This window comes from Numida meleagris, chromosome 2, assembly GCF_002078875.1.
Source record: "Numida meleagris isolate 19003 breed g44 Domestic line chromosome 2, NumMel1.0, whole genome shotgun sequence".
Taxonomy (NCBI): domain Eukaryota; kingdom Metazoa; phylum Chordata; class Aves; order Galliformes; family Numididae; genus Numida; species Numida meleagris.
Genome location: NC_034410.1, coordinates 127,584,298 through 127,600,318, shown reverse-complemented (window position 1 = coordinate 127,600,318; position 16,021 = coordinate 127,584,298).

The window sequence follows — 16,021 nt, the reverse complement described above, 5'->3', positions numbered from 1 at the left end:
AAGGAGCTCCTCACAAGCATCCAAAATACTTCTTTCTCATCCATGAAGCCTTTCTGAGCAACCTCTTTCACTCGAACACCTGTAACCAACTTCAGACAGTAAAGTGGCCATGCCACAGAGGTAGGAAGAAAGCACAATTTGTTTTGTCAAACGACGACTTTGGATTGCTTCCCTGTGCCTACCTTGCTTTATATCTAAGGGCAAATGGCATTCTGAGGCATGGGAGTGAAGAAAATGTGGTTCATAAAGGGCATGCTAATCATATAAACTGGTTAATCACCTTGATTAGTCCCAACTGCAAGCACAATCCAAGGGTGCGTGCAGTGCAAGCATGAAAGGACATCTCTGTGAGGAGCATCTGAGCTGACCCAGACTTGTCAGCTTGGACATGGAACAACAGTAGGGACATATGATGCTACACATGAAGAAAGTGGATGGGATCACTCAGTCCTAACACTCTCAAGTAGGTGCCTTGTCAAATTCAGCAAGTTTAAAAATGAACAGAAAGAAAACTTTTCTTTCACACCCTCACTTAAGTCAAAGAACGCATTGCCACAGGCTTTTCTGGAGACAAGCTGATGCTGACTTTAGCAGGGATTTAGAGAATTTAGATTTGATGCAGGAAATGTCATAGGTAGCCACAAAACACAACAGACCAGATGTAATCCACAGGTTGGAAAAACTGATTCAACAGCTGCCGGGAGCTTGAAGGCCATCCCAGAGGAGCCGGTGCTCGCTGATTACCTGGGTTTTTCACTCTTACCTTCAGCATCTGCTTCTGGTTACTTTGGTGACTGGCTGGTGGGTTAGAAGGACCTTTGCTCTGACCAGTAGAGCTGTTCTTACACACTAACAATGTTGTATTTGGCTTAAAAACCCATGCTGGTGAAATCTCAGTGCCTTGTGGGACCTTGCCCTCAAAGTCAGGTCCCTCTGTATCCTACAACTTCTTCAAAATTTCGAAGAACAAAAAATAGATACAACAAAAACTTAAAAAGCAGAAAATAACAAGGTTTCATTTTTGAAATAATTTGAGTATTTTTGCTTTTTTTTCAGGGAAGTTTAGAATAATTCCTGTTTTGGTAATTTTAGAATTACGTCATTGAGATTGTTGAGATACTGAGTCTGGCTTTAGTTTTGGTATGGGACTGCCCACCTTTGAAATTAACCCTCTCTTTTTCATCCTGCAGGCAGGATCAACCACTTCAGAAGGTTTTTTTTTTACATTCTAAAAATATAACCCAGAAACGTCAGTCTTTCTGAAGGAATATTTCTGGAGACAATTCTACTTGTTAAAGTAACGCAGGATGTATGGCTTGTATTGAAATGTCAATATATTTTGATATACATGCACAGAGATTTTGATGGTGCTTTTCCTTCTTATGGCGGAGGAGTCCCCCGTCACACCGGCCAACAGATGTCCTGTGTCTGCAGGAAATTGGTTGTATGACAGGTTTTGTAGGATTTTGTCTTACAGTGGAGATTTGTTCCTAGAATGAATCAACCTTTCCAGGATGAAGCTAGTAGAAGTAGGTCCTGAATTTTGGGGTATCCTTTGATGCAGACAGATGCATGAACTCTGAATATATTGCTACATAGATTACAGTCTTTTGTTCTATTTTTTGGAAATTGACACACAAAGAAAAGACAGTATAGTCTAATACTAATGTAAAGGTTCCTTTTATAGCTCAAATCTGCCTTTTGAAGCACATTTTATTTTTAATATCACATCAATTGTCTCCAAATATAGACTGCAGTGAAATGCAACCTGGAGAGGAATGCGTGCCCATGGATTCCCCACTCCTGCACAGAGGATGAGTACCAGTGCTCTTCCTTGCTGCATCCAGGACCAGGAGGGGGGTTAGTCCCCCCAGATTCAAACCTTACACTCACCTTGTGCTGTGTCCAGTGCTCGCACCTGTGAGGCTGTGATGTGGTGTCGATGGTGACATGACCAAGTGGAGCAGAAAGAGAAGGAGGAGAAAGAGGATGAGGAGGGGGAGAACTGTGTGGCGTGGTGGTGGTAATTTGGCACGAAAGGTGGTGAATCAGAGACACGGTGAGGTGCAATGCTCCACATGCCTGAGCACTTGCTGGTCTCCCCAGGTTCTGCAGGGTCTGTGGGTGACAGGATCATGCTGGATGATGTCACAGGCAATGACAGACTTGGATATTATCTCTGATCGTAGCAACCTTCACTCTTTCTTGGGACAGACCCATGGCAAGTTCTCCTGCTTTCTCTCAGGGGTTGCCATAGCAACTTTTTTTAGCTCCATATGCAGAGCAGCTTTGCTCTATTCTGCATCACACCAAGACCACAGTGATTTAAGCCCTGAGCAACTTTGGTCTGGCCTTTGGTACTTGGCTTGTACCTGTGACAGGGTTTTGATGCCTTGGTGGAAGATGGAACCCATACAAAGTGATTAACGGCCTGAGAGACCACAAACTCCACTGTTATGACTGGGAAGAGCTTCCAGCCTTTCTCTCGTGCTTCCATCAGACACAGACAGCAGGCCTAGAGAACCAGAATACACCAGAGGAAATCAAAAGGGAGGGACTCTTCTTATTCTTAGCCGTGTCACTTGGTGACAGCTGCACCTCAGGTGTCCACCCACCTTCCTAGGAGTAGGAGCTTCCTACTCCTCTGAACCAGCTGCTCCACTCAACTTGGTGATTTGAAACACTCAGCCCAAAGCTGCTAGTCTCTATCTGCATCCTCTGTCGGCAATCTAACATCTTGAGCACTTATCTCAGACAGGTGGTGGTTTTCTTTGCTCCATTTTTCCCTCCATGCCATGCATGGGCATAACCTTGTCTCTTCCCTCCCTCTGATGTCACCTGCTTTTCTACAGCTTTCTTCCTCTCCTCCATTTCATCCTCTGTTCCAGCTTTCCATTTACCTTCAAAAGTTACTCAGCATTTGGCAGAGATCCAGGACAGCTCGTTTTGATTGCAAATTGATTTAGTCATCTCTCCAGTTCTTAGCATAGGTGCAGCATGCTACCCAACAACACTAAGTCACCAGAAATAAACAAGAAATTCAGGGTGCTTCAAGAACAGCCAGCACAGAGCCTGGGGGATCACCACGTTCATGGCTATCAAGGCTAGCAGCTACTCTCCAGTGGACTATCACCTCAGATCAAACCAAATCTAGTGCGTGATCTAGCAGTTGTCAGCCCTGCCCACGGCAGGGGGGTTAGAACTAACCAATCCTCGAAGTCCCTTCCAACACAAGTCATTCTATGATTCCATGATTCTATGAAAATCAAAATAATTAATCTTTTCTTCAGCTCCCCTCCTCATGGTGTTGGTAAGAAAATGCAGAACTATCCAGACATGATCTACAGAGAAAAGAGCCTGGATCCCACTGAGCAGCCAGATGACACCCCAGGACAGGTGTTTGTGGGCTGTACCATTCTCCTGTCCCTCGTGTTAAACCTGTCCAACAGCCTATCTAAATGCTATTGACCAACTTCTGTGTATCAGCTCCTGGGACACACGGTGCTTTAATCCCTCAGAAGAGGTTGGCAACACCACCAGGACATAGCGAGTGAACTTTTGTATCTTATTAAGTGTTTTATGGATTTTATAGGTTTTACAGGTTTTATAGTACTTTGTTTTATAAAGGAAGTCTGGACAAAAACCACCCAAGTCCAGGCTGCCCTGGTGAGGCTGCTTTGTGAGTTTTGCTTCCACACAGGAGGTGATCTGGGTACAGCTCTATGGAGCAGGAGGAAGGGCACCTGCTGAGCACCAATCTCTGGTGCTTCCTTCCTTCAGGGGCAGGCAGGGGAGAGCCAGCCTTCCCCAGCATCTCCTTAAACCTCTCTCCAAGGGATCTTCCTGTGCAGACACCAGGGAGGGAGACTTACATCGCTTTTCATAAAACACTGCAAACACTGAAGAGATTTTAACTGCTCCCTGACACTGGCTGACTCCTGCTTCCAAGCAGGAAATAAATTTTCCTACTCGCTATTAACATCTTTTCTCCTGACATGTAAAACCTAACTGCAGATTCAATTCTCTACATAAAGTCTGGAGCTTGTCCTAACCTCTATAGTTCTGTTATGATTTTGTCTTTAAAAGTTTAATTACTGGGTAATTAGCATATTAATGCTATCAACTCTAGATTCTTTATTAAGGCAGAATATTACCATCCTGAATAAATGACCATGTCAATCAAAAAGTTACTAAGTATGAGGTGATCTTGTCATACAGAATGAAGGATGTGTGTTTCTTTTGAACTCCTTTTTCCCAGTAATTTAATAAACACTCCCAGCCCAGTTTTGAAGTGCTTGCTTACTTGTAACCCTACCTTCAGTCAATCAGATGAGCTTGCTTTGACTAGTAGAGGTTGTTTTGAGTAATATCATGGACAGAAGTGCTTTTTCTGTGTTCAGATGTGCAAGGTAACAAAGCCAGATTCCCCATAAAATACATTATTTACAGTGTATGCCGTGCAGCAGATCTGTAGGGTATGTTTAAGCATCACACAAGGAGGTGCCTCTCACTGCACAGCTGCCTAGTGCATGTCCCTCAAGGCAGAAGCAGCATTGTCCTCAATACATGGGGCTGGGGGACAGCACTGATGGTCTCATTTTCTGATGCCCCATTCTAGTGCTGAGTACTTGGTCATAAATGCCATGCAAGAGAAGTTGGAGGACAATCTCCCAGGATGTGCCGTCTGTATCGCTCACAGGGGAGTCATTGGTGACAGTGGTCCTCGCTTGGCATCTGCCACATAAGAGGGTGAGGTGGACCCATGCCTGGCGTACAGTCAGCACAGCTAGGGTGCTTTTATTTTAGTCCCAGGAGTTCTTTGTTGCAGGAAGTACTCAGCACAAGGTGTTGCTTGGAACAAGAAAGGGAAGGAGGAGGTGGGTTAGTGGGAGGTGACAACATGTGGGTGGCTGCAGCCAAAGACAGGTCATCTGCATGCATGCTGAATATGCCTGCTGGGTGGCAAAGAAAAGAGAAAAGCAGCCTGTGTGTCTGGCAGCAGCCAGGTTATTCACCCCAATCTTAGCTTGACCCGGTTCAAATAAATCCTTTGCCAGGGATTGTCTTCCCATCCAGCTTTAAATAGCAATGTCTTCATTAACCTAAGCCTCTTCCTGAGCCTTGCGGCTGCTCTCTCTGCTGAGCTTTTTCTCTTACCTCTGCCCCAGTGTGACCATCTGATCCCTCCTGCACCTGCATGGCTGCTAAAGAGATGGTTAAACCCTGTTGTCCGCAGGCAAGAGAAAGGAAAATCTCTAGGGGTTCCCGCAGAGCGGCATCAGAGCTCTCCCTGCAAACCAAGCATCACAGATGCATTTTTTTCCTTTTTGTTTTCTTTCCTTACTCTCTCTATTTTCTCTGTACACAGTGAAAAAATGGAGGTGTTGGAAGTGCCTTGCACAAGGCTCAGCTTGTCTTTGAGAGGGTAGCACTGGGACATGATGGTGGACCTGGATGGCAGGAACCCACGGGCAGCAGTGCCTGGGGAATGCATGGAGGTGGCCATGCCCAGAGCCAGGGTGCTGCCTCAGGCTATCATGGTCTGTTTTCTTCCCTTTTGTGAGAGCGGTGATAAGATCACACAAACCATCTGGGGAGAGACATGACCTTTCCCTTGGACTTCCTGGTGCACTTTAAAGCCTTCCTGGAGGAACTGGTGACTTTCACTTGTTTCATTATTCTGTTAAACATGCCACAAGGCAGAACTGGTTTTACTTGTTGGTTCCTGTTCAGGACCTGCCCTTCGTCTGTGCCTCCAGCCTTGCTGCAGCTGCCTCTGCCACTGTGAGGGAAGGGGACTCAGTATCCCTGCTCAGAGACATCCTAATGGGACCACAGTTAGCTCCCTCTTATGGATGGCTGCAGAAGGATGAGACAGGCTCAGTCTTTTGGATCCCGTAACTGGGGCTAAAAAAGCTTTTGGAGTGTTGTTATACCAAAGATGACTGTAGAGCAAGTTTTGGCAAATGAAGATGGAACTGTAACACCATAAGTGTCATGACCCTGATTCTCTTTCATTTAGAAACCACAGCTGCCCAGTGGAAATTGTGACTTAGAGATCAGAGGTTGTGCCAAACAAGCTAAATAAAAATGAGAAACACACTAGTGCTCTACTTGTACAAGGTGCCAGGTTACGGATGGGATCACCCAAAACTGCATTTTTGCTTTCTACCCTCCTCCATCACACCCTGTGCATGTAACCAGTGTCCCCCTTCTCCCTGCAGAATAACAAGGAGTAGTCAAAGTGGTGAGAAAGCTGCACTGCAAAAAGCCTGGGCAGCCATGGGGTGCCAGGAGGCATGGGGTGATGCTCACTGTCCCTCTGCAGGGAGAAGCTTCCAGCTTCTGCACTGCAAAGCATGGACCTTACAGCTCCATTGGCGGCAAAGAAGAGACATATTTCAGTGCAAGGACAATTTACATCCACTTAGTGACCTAACCTGTAGAGTTTGCTTCTCTGCTAAACTGCCAAATAACCTCTCAGCACATTGATTTGGGCATACAAATCCACCTGCTGAGCCTGCTAAGTGCAGTAGGAAGGGAACAGTCTAATTCCTCTATTTGCCAGTGACATACAGTAACAGAAAGCTCATTCTTCTCTTTAATAAAATCTTTCCTCCTTTTTCTTTAATCAGTATGGGTCAGGTCTCTTTTATAAAGCACAAGGCTCTAATTTAGCTGAGTAAAAAATGTAATGTAATTTTGAGAATCTATAAAAGCTCTAAGTACAATATATTTAATAACATCAATCCTGGCTAAGAAGGAAGCAGAGAAACTACTTCTATGGCGTTTACTATTCCAAAGCAAACATTTATAGTTTTATGTCCCATCACTAAAGATATTGTCAAAATCAGTGTCTCCTGACAAAGAAGAAAATATATCCCCTAGCCCGTTACTGTTCTGAAATAGCCAATTAAAAAGAACGTTTCAGGCAGGGCATGATCTGATTCTTTCCATTATTCTTCAGATGCATTCAACTCCAGCATTGCTCAATAGGCTAACCCCATCTTGAACAAACATCGCACCATTTTTTGGTCATTATCAAAAGCTCACTTTCAAAAGCAGAGAGCATTTCTCTTCGAAGCATAGCAAATCTGCTGGGAGAGCGTGAAGGCATGGGCTGCAGCTCTCAGCAATCTCCCTTTCGTGGGCAATCCACTTTCAAATGAGCATGGAGAAATGTTTATGGAGTCTTGGCCATCCCATTAGCTCCACCACAGACTCCAGCAGTCTCTGCCCACACAGCCTCACCTTCCTCCCAAGGACTGTTCAGAGGACAGTGGTCATCACAGTATTAGAGGTGCCCAGCCCCTGGGACACAACTGCTGGGTGAGAGCTCCCTGCTGCTGTGAGGGGATGGCTGACTGGGGGTAATCAATGGCTGAAGAATGACATTTAAAAATGCCTGATTATTTCTCTGAGAATTAGGACAGAATTATGCTACTTTACATTCCGATTGATTCTTTTAGCCTGCAACTGGCTTTGGATTTGCATAAGCAGTATAGTTCATGAAAACATGCTCTGCTGCTGAAAGCTGAAAAACAGGTTATTTTTTCAGCTATTATTTTGCTTTCAGTATTTCAATTAATTTCCATAGCGCATTTGTCATTGTTCAGGAACACAGAATGTGTTGCTAGATCTATAATTAATGCCAGCTCAATAGATTAGTGTCAGAACCACAATGACATCACATGTAACATGAATTTTAGCTTTTCTGATAAAAATGCAAAATTCCAAGCCACATCTTTAACTGTTTTGACCCTGTGTGTTGGTCTCTGTCATAAGGACTTCATGGTCCAGCCTGTGAAATTACATTTGCAGTTCAGTGTTCAGATGGTTTCCCTGGGTGAAGCTAAAAGAGAGATCAGCAGAGTCAAGGCAAGGCAGCCCTCAAGCTGTGGGTTTGAGTAGTCAGAGCTGCTCTGATTTCAGTGTGAACAGCATGCTCTGAAGTGGGCAACATACAGCAGGGGAGACCGAAAGGCTGAGAGAATGGAAATGGGGGCTTTCTGCCTTTGGTTATGTGATCCTTCCCCTCTGTCCCACACTGGTGAGACCACAGCTGAAGTACTGGATCCAGTTCTGGGCACTCCTGTACAGGAGAGACCTGGACACACTGGAAAGACCCAACAAAGACCTGGACCCAACAAAGGGTCACCAAAGTTCTGAAGGGCCTGGGGCACTTCTCCTATGGGGAAAGGCTGAGAGAGCTGGGCCTACTCAGCATGGAGAAGAGAGGATTCATGGGGACCTCATCAGTGTCTATAAATACCTGAATACCTGGTTCGAAGGGGACTCACCCAGGCTCCTTTCAGTGGTGCCCAGTGCCAGGACAGGAGGCAGTGGGCACAAACTGGAGTACAGGGGCTCCCTCTGAGCACCAGGCAGCACTGCTGTGCTGTGCGGTGCTGGAGCCCTGGCACAGGTTGCCCAGAGGCTGTGGGATCTCCTCCTTGGGGATGTTCAGAAGCCGCCTGGCCATGGGCCTGGGCCGCCTGCTCTGGGTGTCCCTGCTGAAGCAGGGTGGGCCTGAGGGGCACAGAGGGTCCTGCCAGCCTCAGCCATTCCATGATTCAGTCTTGTATACACTTTGCTTTATGGGCCATATTGCACAGATTGCTCGAGGTTGAGGAGAGGCTCATCCTGTGCATTGCTTTCTTAGACCCCAGGGTCTAAGAAACCCATTCTCTCATCTCACATGGTAGTGACAGTGGTTGTCTTGGTGTCAGTCAGCATGTTTCTGTATCATGGAGGTGCAACCTTGCACAGTGGAAGCCAAGGGAAGAGGAGAGGAGAGCTTTGAGCTCTGTTCCTTCTCCTTAATGAAGCACTTGCTCTCAAGCCCTTCGCTGGCACATTAAGTGCTTACAGCTTTAAGCCTGTTTATCCAAAACAGAAGCTTGCAGCACCAATAACAGAAACATAACATTGCAGCACTAGGACTCTGAGCTGGAGCTCTCATTCGCTGTAAATCCTTGTGGGATGTTCGGGAGTAAGTGAATCTGCCAGTCTGTCAGTTAAGCAGAATAGAAACAAAACACAGGCAACTCGTTAGCAAAGGAGAAGATTGTCTTTTTACCTTCTAATTAAAGCTCTTTGGACAGGAGACACAGTCCTTCTTCCCTCCCTGTAAGCCATGATGGGAGCTTGAGTGCAGCCCCTGCAATGGCTCAGACTGCTGCTTGTCCGTCAGTGCTGAAGGAAAACCTCATGCTCTGTGGTTCTCTAGTTGGCATTTCAGTACTGGTTTAAATGCCATTGCTCCAGGGGTCTGCCCAGGCTGTCACTGCCTCCTCGGCAGTGCTGGGCTCACAGGGGAAACAAAGCAGCGTCTGTTTCCATGTTTCACAGACTGAAAGAGATGTTCCAACTGCAGCTTCCCACCACTGGTGACAATGGCAAATCTCCCTGTTTTCCCACACTGGTAAGTGCTATGGATGAAGGAGGTCTTCACAATGATTTCCCTGTTTACAAAACAGATTCTAGCCTGTCTCCCGTAAGGTAAAAAGGCAAGGCTATCTTGTGTCCGGTGGCAGTTCTCTCTAATATAAGTGTTCACGATCACTTCATTACTTCAATCATCAGTAAAACAAGACTTCCTTGCTGCAGGACTAGTCCTGGAGATCAGCAATGTGGGGCTGCAAGGCAGCAGTGCAAAAGCAAACCCCAGACCCTCCACATTGTCCCTTTCAGCTTCAACTGCCGCCAGCAAGAAAGACGCCCAAGTGAAGGTTTATCCAGAAGCTCATGCTGACATTTCCCTCCCATTACAGTCACACACACTCTCCAACAGCCCAAACACATCAGGCCAAAGGGCACAGCAAGAATTCAAACAGTTTCAGACTTCTCTGCAGCTACTCATCTATGTTACATCTCAGCGTCTCAGCAGCATATTTAAGTCATAAATTCAGACACGAAAGCTGTTTCTCCCCTCTCTGCCCTCTGTTAAGCATTGTGGCCTGGATTAAGCCTGGGTATGAATGTTCTAATTTACATGGGTAAATTCCAGCCTTCCCTGAAAAGTGGTGGAAGGCTGCTCAGGGTTTGCTTTCAGATGTCTATTTGCTGCGCTCTGAATTTGCAGTATTGTTTATCGGATTTCTCAATATTTACATTTGGTTCCCATTACAGTAAACAGATGACATATTATATGATACTACTGTTCAAAAACCCCAAGGAAATGAAAAACAGAAACTCTCCATTGGAACTGTAGTGAAACTGCAGCAGAAACTCACAGACATTAAAGATGCTGAATTTAGGTTCCTCTCAAGGTCTTTTTATTCTGTCCATTATTTATAGATAACAAAGTTTGTATTTATTTAAAACAGACACAAACGGGTAGGAAGATAGGACTCAGAAAACGGGTTCAGACTAAGTATTTTTAACTCAGAACCTGTCTCCAACAGTGACAATTCCCAGAAGCTTTGGAAGAAAAATTTCCGTAATGGATGATAATAGAAAAGCCAACATGTACATCAAATTCTTCTTTCCTGGAGGAAGTTGGCTTGTGACAATGAGCATGAGGAATACAGTCTTCATTTTTTACATACAAATTTGCAAAGAATGAGAAAAGGCTGCTCTTTATACAGAAATGCCTGGTGCTGTGGGAGGCCTGCACAGCTTCGGCAGCATCATGAGTGATATTGAGCACGGAGTGCCCAGGTGAGCACCTCTTCATAAGGTGCTTGAAACTTTTCTTCCTTTTCTTCCTTTACTGTAGCAGAGTACTGCCTATGCTTTCTCTTCTGCTTCTTGAGAGTGTCTTGTTTCTCTCTCCTGACAGATGGACCTATGGTGCCCAGTGGCAGCATTGCACACAAGTAAAGGGCAGGCCTGAGCACCTCCTCAAGTGGTGCCCCTACATACAGTAAATCATAGAATCACAGAATCGTAGAATCACAGGATCACAGAATGGTATGGGTTGGAAGAGACCATAAAGCCCATCCAGTTCCACCTCCCTGCTGTGGGCAGAGCTGCCACCCACCAGCTCAGGCTGCCTCAGGCTGCCCAGGCTGCCTGGCCTTGAACACCTCGAGGGATGGGGTATCCACAACCTCTCTGGGCAGCCTGTGCCAGTGCCTCACCACCTTCTGAGAAAAAAATTTCCTTCCTTATAGCCAATCTAAATCTCCCCTCTTTTAGTCTGAAACCATTCTCCCTCATCCAATCCCTGTCTGCCCATGTAGAAAGTCAGTGTCTCTGCTGTTTATAAGCTTCCTTTAAGTACTGGAAGTACTGTAAAGTCCTTTAGTAAGAGCCCGAGGAAAAACTCCTTTCCTAGAGGGTGTCTTGTCTGCTCTATAAAAGCAAGGAAGGCAATTTGTGAAAGAAAGAGGTGATCCCAGATCAGTGCTGCCTCCTGGATTTACCCATAGCTTTCCTGCTGGTGAAAACAGCTTCAGCAAGCAATCAAGTGTCTGGCTGGAAACAGACCCATGTTGTGTGTTTTTTTTCTGAAAGGAAAAATCATTCTTGCTTCATTGCAGGAAAGCTAAAGTTACTTTAATATTGCACTTTCCTGTCCTTAATTAAATTGAATAAAATTTATTTTACAAAATAAATAGAGCAGTGCACCTCCACTATGCAATGCAGATTGGGCAGAATGTTCATTTTAATTATGCCAAGTTTATTGAACCATGATAATGCCAATAACTCCATCTGGCTGGAGCAGCAAGCACAGTTTGATGTTTATTTCCAGGTATACAAAACTTTGGTTTCTGTAGACCAAAAGGAGATGGGCCATTGAGGGAATTTGATCACCATGTTTGATTTAGCAAATTAATTGTAAGCCTTGAGAATTTGATAGCAGCAAATAAAGCTGTATCAGCCTCACCTGGCTCTTAAACAGGGACATTTCTTGCATATAAATCAGCTTAATTTAGAACCAATTTTGGCACTGGCTGTAATTCAGCAATCCATACCAGAAAGAGTTAATGTGACAAAGAATTTTGAGTATTAGATGTGGCTGAATTTTAATGTGATTTTTTTTTCATAACGCAGGGTAGCTGCTAAGCAAACTGTCCAAAGCCAGACACATCTGCTGTGGCCAAGATGTGTGTATGAGTTTGTTCATTCTGCTTCTGGACTTTGCAGCATCTGCACAGAGATGAGGGGCAATCTGAGAGAGCTGGTGTTACTTTTTAAGGGAATGAGCAAATGTACGACCTCATTAAAATGAGTTACTGCTGCTAAATAGCCAGGAGATATGAAAAGAAGCAGGTTGGCAGGCCCTTGTGCTTTGCTTGCCAAAAGAATATGGAGCTGAAGAGGTTGCCATGAAAAGGAAACTTCTTGCATATTGATTTACAGTGCAAGTGCCCAACCATAAACCAGAAATACTTTAGGAGTTAGGAAATAATGAGATATAATACGTATTTCTGTGATGATAAAGTAAATTCTTCCTTTTATAATAGCATCTTCTGTAAAGCTTCTTTTTAGAGCAGTCAGTCCACTAGATGTAGAGCAGATACAGGACAGGGAGAGCTCTCCTTTCTGAAAGTCACTGCAGAAGTGGTCCCTGGTCCTTCTATCTGTGGCTGATCTCACGAGCACTTGTGCAGACCTTGACCAAGATTTAAGATTTACAATATAAACCATAATACAGAGCAGCCTCTTTATCAGCTGTCTGCTGCAGCCTGTGATTCACCCCACGACAAAGGTTTGGGTACTTTGTTCTGATTTTTGGGAAGCAGAAAACCTGGTTGTTTCTGATGCTTAGCTTACAGCAAGCGCCAGGGCGCTTCACCACAAAGCCCCCTCTTCTCAAGAGAGTCCCTAAGCAGGAGAAGCAACAGTGAAATTGCCTATCACTTATGCAAAATGGGTGCCATGCAAACAAAGTCCCTTTCACTGTTGGTTTTTTTATTTTTTTGCATAATGTGTTGCTCGGACCACAAGCACCATGTCCCACCAGGAACCCCCAGCGCCTCAGAGGCTGGAGGAGGGAATAGCAGGACACCCACCGCCACAACCTGGAGATGGTAGGGAGATAACTGCAAGAGATAGAGAAGATTCAGAATGAACTTTCTGAACTCTGGAGAAGATTCAGATGGGAAATCATGAACTGGCTGCTGTTTGAGCTGTGAGGCAGCAGCAATGCAAGAATGGGGGCAGAAATCTCACTATTGCAGCAAGTGTGGGCACAGTCATAGAATCACAGAATGGCTGGAAGGAACCTTAAAGACCATCCAGTTCCAGCCCCCCATCGTGAGCAGGGACACCTCTCTTCAGGCTGCCCAGGGCCTCATCCAGCCTGGTTTTGAACACCACCAGGGATGAGGCATCCTCAGCTTCTCCGGGCAGCCTGTGCCAGTGCCTCACCATCCTCTGCGTGAATAAATACTTCTATATATCTAATCCAAATCTAATCTTCTTTTAGCTTAAAAACCTTGCCCTATCACTGCATTCTCTGACGAAGAATCTCTCCCCATCTTTCCTGCAGGCCCTTTTTTAGGTACTGAAAGTCCGCTGTAAGGTCTCCCAGGAGCCTTCTCTTCCCTAGGCTAAATAATCCCAAAGCTCTCATCCTCTCATTTGTAGGAGAGGTGCTCCAAGCCCTCTAAGGATCTTTGTGACCTCCTGTGGAACCACTCCAACAGTTCCACATCCTTCCTATGCTGGAGGCCCCTGGCCTGGACATGGTACTTCAGATAGGACCTCATGAGAGCAGAGCAGAAGGGAACAATCCTCTCCCCCTCCCTGCTGGCCATGCTGCTTTTGATGTAACCCAGCATACAGGTGGCCTTCTGGGCTGCAAGAACACATTTGTGGCACACTCATGTCCAATTTTTCATGACCAGTATCCCAGTTATTCTCTGCAGGGCTGCTTTCAGTCATTGTAGAACATACTTTGGTATACATTTTGAGTACTGGCTTGTTGGTCAGGGACTGAGGAGAGAATTTCTCACCTCATGTTGTGTCTCTGAAGGAAGGAAGAGGGATGGAGGGGAATGAGGAGGCTAAGCCATGTCTCGGCATTGGGATTTGCTGTTGTAAGAGGTGGAGGGATCAGACTGCATGCTACTGTCTGAGCTCAGAGCAGGCAGACTCTTTCCATCCCCAGCATGGCATGAAACATACAATGGAAAAAGTCTTTAAAGGGAAGAAGGAAGGGATCTGGTCTGGATCATTGCTGTGGCGATGTCTGCAGAATAGGGTCGGCATTGTGCTGGAGGAAAATAATAATAGTGCCCTATGCGTCAGCCTCAACAGAGCTAGGCTGCTGCCCAGGGCCCAGCAGTGTCCCTGCACTGCCCCACATTTTCACCCAGAGCATCCCAGAGAGGCCAAGCTGTTCCCAGTCCCTGTGGCAGCCCTAGCAGTGCAGGTAGCAGTGCAGGGGGACACATGGATGTTCCTGGAGGGAAGTGTCCCTTCCTTGATTAACACCTACAGGAGTGGAGACTGACCCAGCCGTGGGCTGGTGGCTGGTTGCTGCAACATGCCCTTATTTTTGTTTAAGACATTGCCATTCTATGTTTATTTTGCAGGTGTTTATTTTGGAAGGAGATAGGTTTTCATGCCTGTTTTTACGCTGCGCACACATATGGTGATGTTTGCTTTGCTGATATCTCTCATTTCTCCCCACACAGATCCTGATTGGGACAAGTGCAAGCCCCCACCAGCAGTCCTCATCTCTCACTCAGGCAGTCAGTACAAGGCACGTTCATGCTGCAAATGCTTTCGAAGAGCAGGTGAAATCTCTCAAAGTGCCACTACATCAGCCCTCCCCACCCTCCCCACCACCCTGTATGCCAGAGATGGGCAGATGTTATGTTCCTCACATTTAAAGCATCTGAATCACAGCACTGAATAAGTCCTCTTCCTCCCTGCAGTCATCCTCGTGCAGTGGCTCCAAGTCAGCCAGAGTATCTCATTGCACTGGAGCTGCGTTGGCATAGACCCTGCTATGTGCTTCTTCCTCAGGTGTATGCTGAGGCAGTGGAAAAGCAGATAAATGGGATAACCCATGCCCAGCCCATTGGGTTAGGCATCAGAGTGTAGCTGTCTCTACAGAGACACTGCACACCAGGCTGTCCACTCCCTGCCAACTAAAAAAGCAGAATGAGGATGTGCTACGTGCAAGCCATGTTGTCACTGGCATTATCTTTCTTACCAAAAACCATAGGTGACATTTCTAGGAAATAAGAAATGCTATTCATTCAGTTTTTGCTTGTGCACAAGCCAACTTCCCCTTCTGAGCAATTTCTCTCTTATTGGCAGCACCATCATTCAGCTGGTAGCTGCTGTGCATTTCTACTGAGAAATTTGTGTGTTAGTGGCCTCTTGTCCTCTGTGTGGTTGGCCTCTGACACCATGCCACTATCCCTTGCTATATTACAGTGGTCTCCATCAGGTTCACCTGATGGTGAAGATGGGAAATCGGATGGGTCACTTGAGGGCAATGTAGACCTCTTCGGAGCAAAATCTTACAGTGATGCTCAGGAAGAGCTTTGCAAAGGCTTTTGTTTTTTTCATCACAGCAGATGAATACTCAGAGACTCCTCTGGAAGGAAATCCTCTAGGCACCTTTATGAATCACACAGGTAGATCTTGAGGTACAATAATGTAAAAATGTGTGACTTTGTGTCTATATTGTGCTGTGTAGTCACACCTATAAGAGCTGTGTATGGGTAACATGCAGTCAAAAAAGTAATTCAGCTGAATGCACATCTGTCATACAGTGTTCATATATACATGTTTAATACCACTCAAAGCAAAGTATCTATCTCATTTGTCTGTTTCCTTTATAACACAAGCTGTTCCTGAAAAATAGAGAAAGTGAGAACCTTCTTCTGACAACCTCCTTTGGCCAGACAGGGTGGTGTCCCAGACCCACAGCTCCTCACACTAGTGGTGGCAGAGGACACGGTCTGACTCCTGATCATCACCTCCTACACATCAGGTGTAACAAGACTTGCTCCAGGAAAGGGAATTTTGCTCCTGGGTAGAGTAAGGCTGAGGAACGGATATAAACACTGTGCTCCCTGCATCCTCTGAAGCATCCCTGGAGAAGATAACA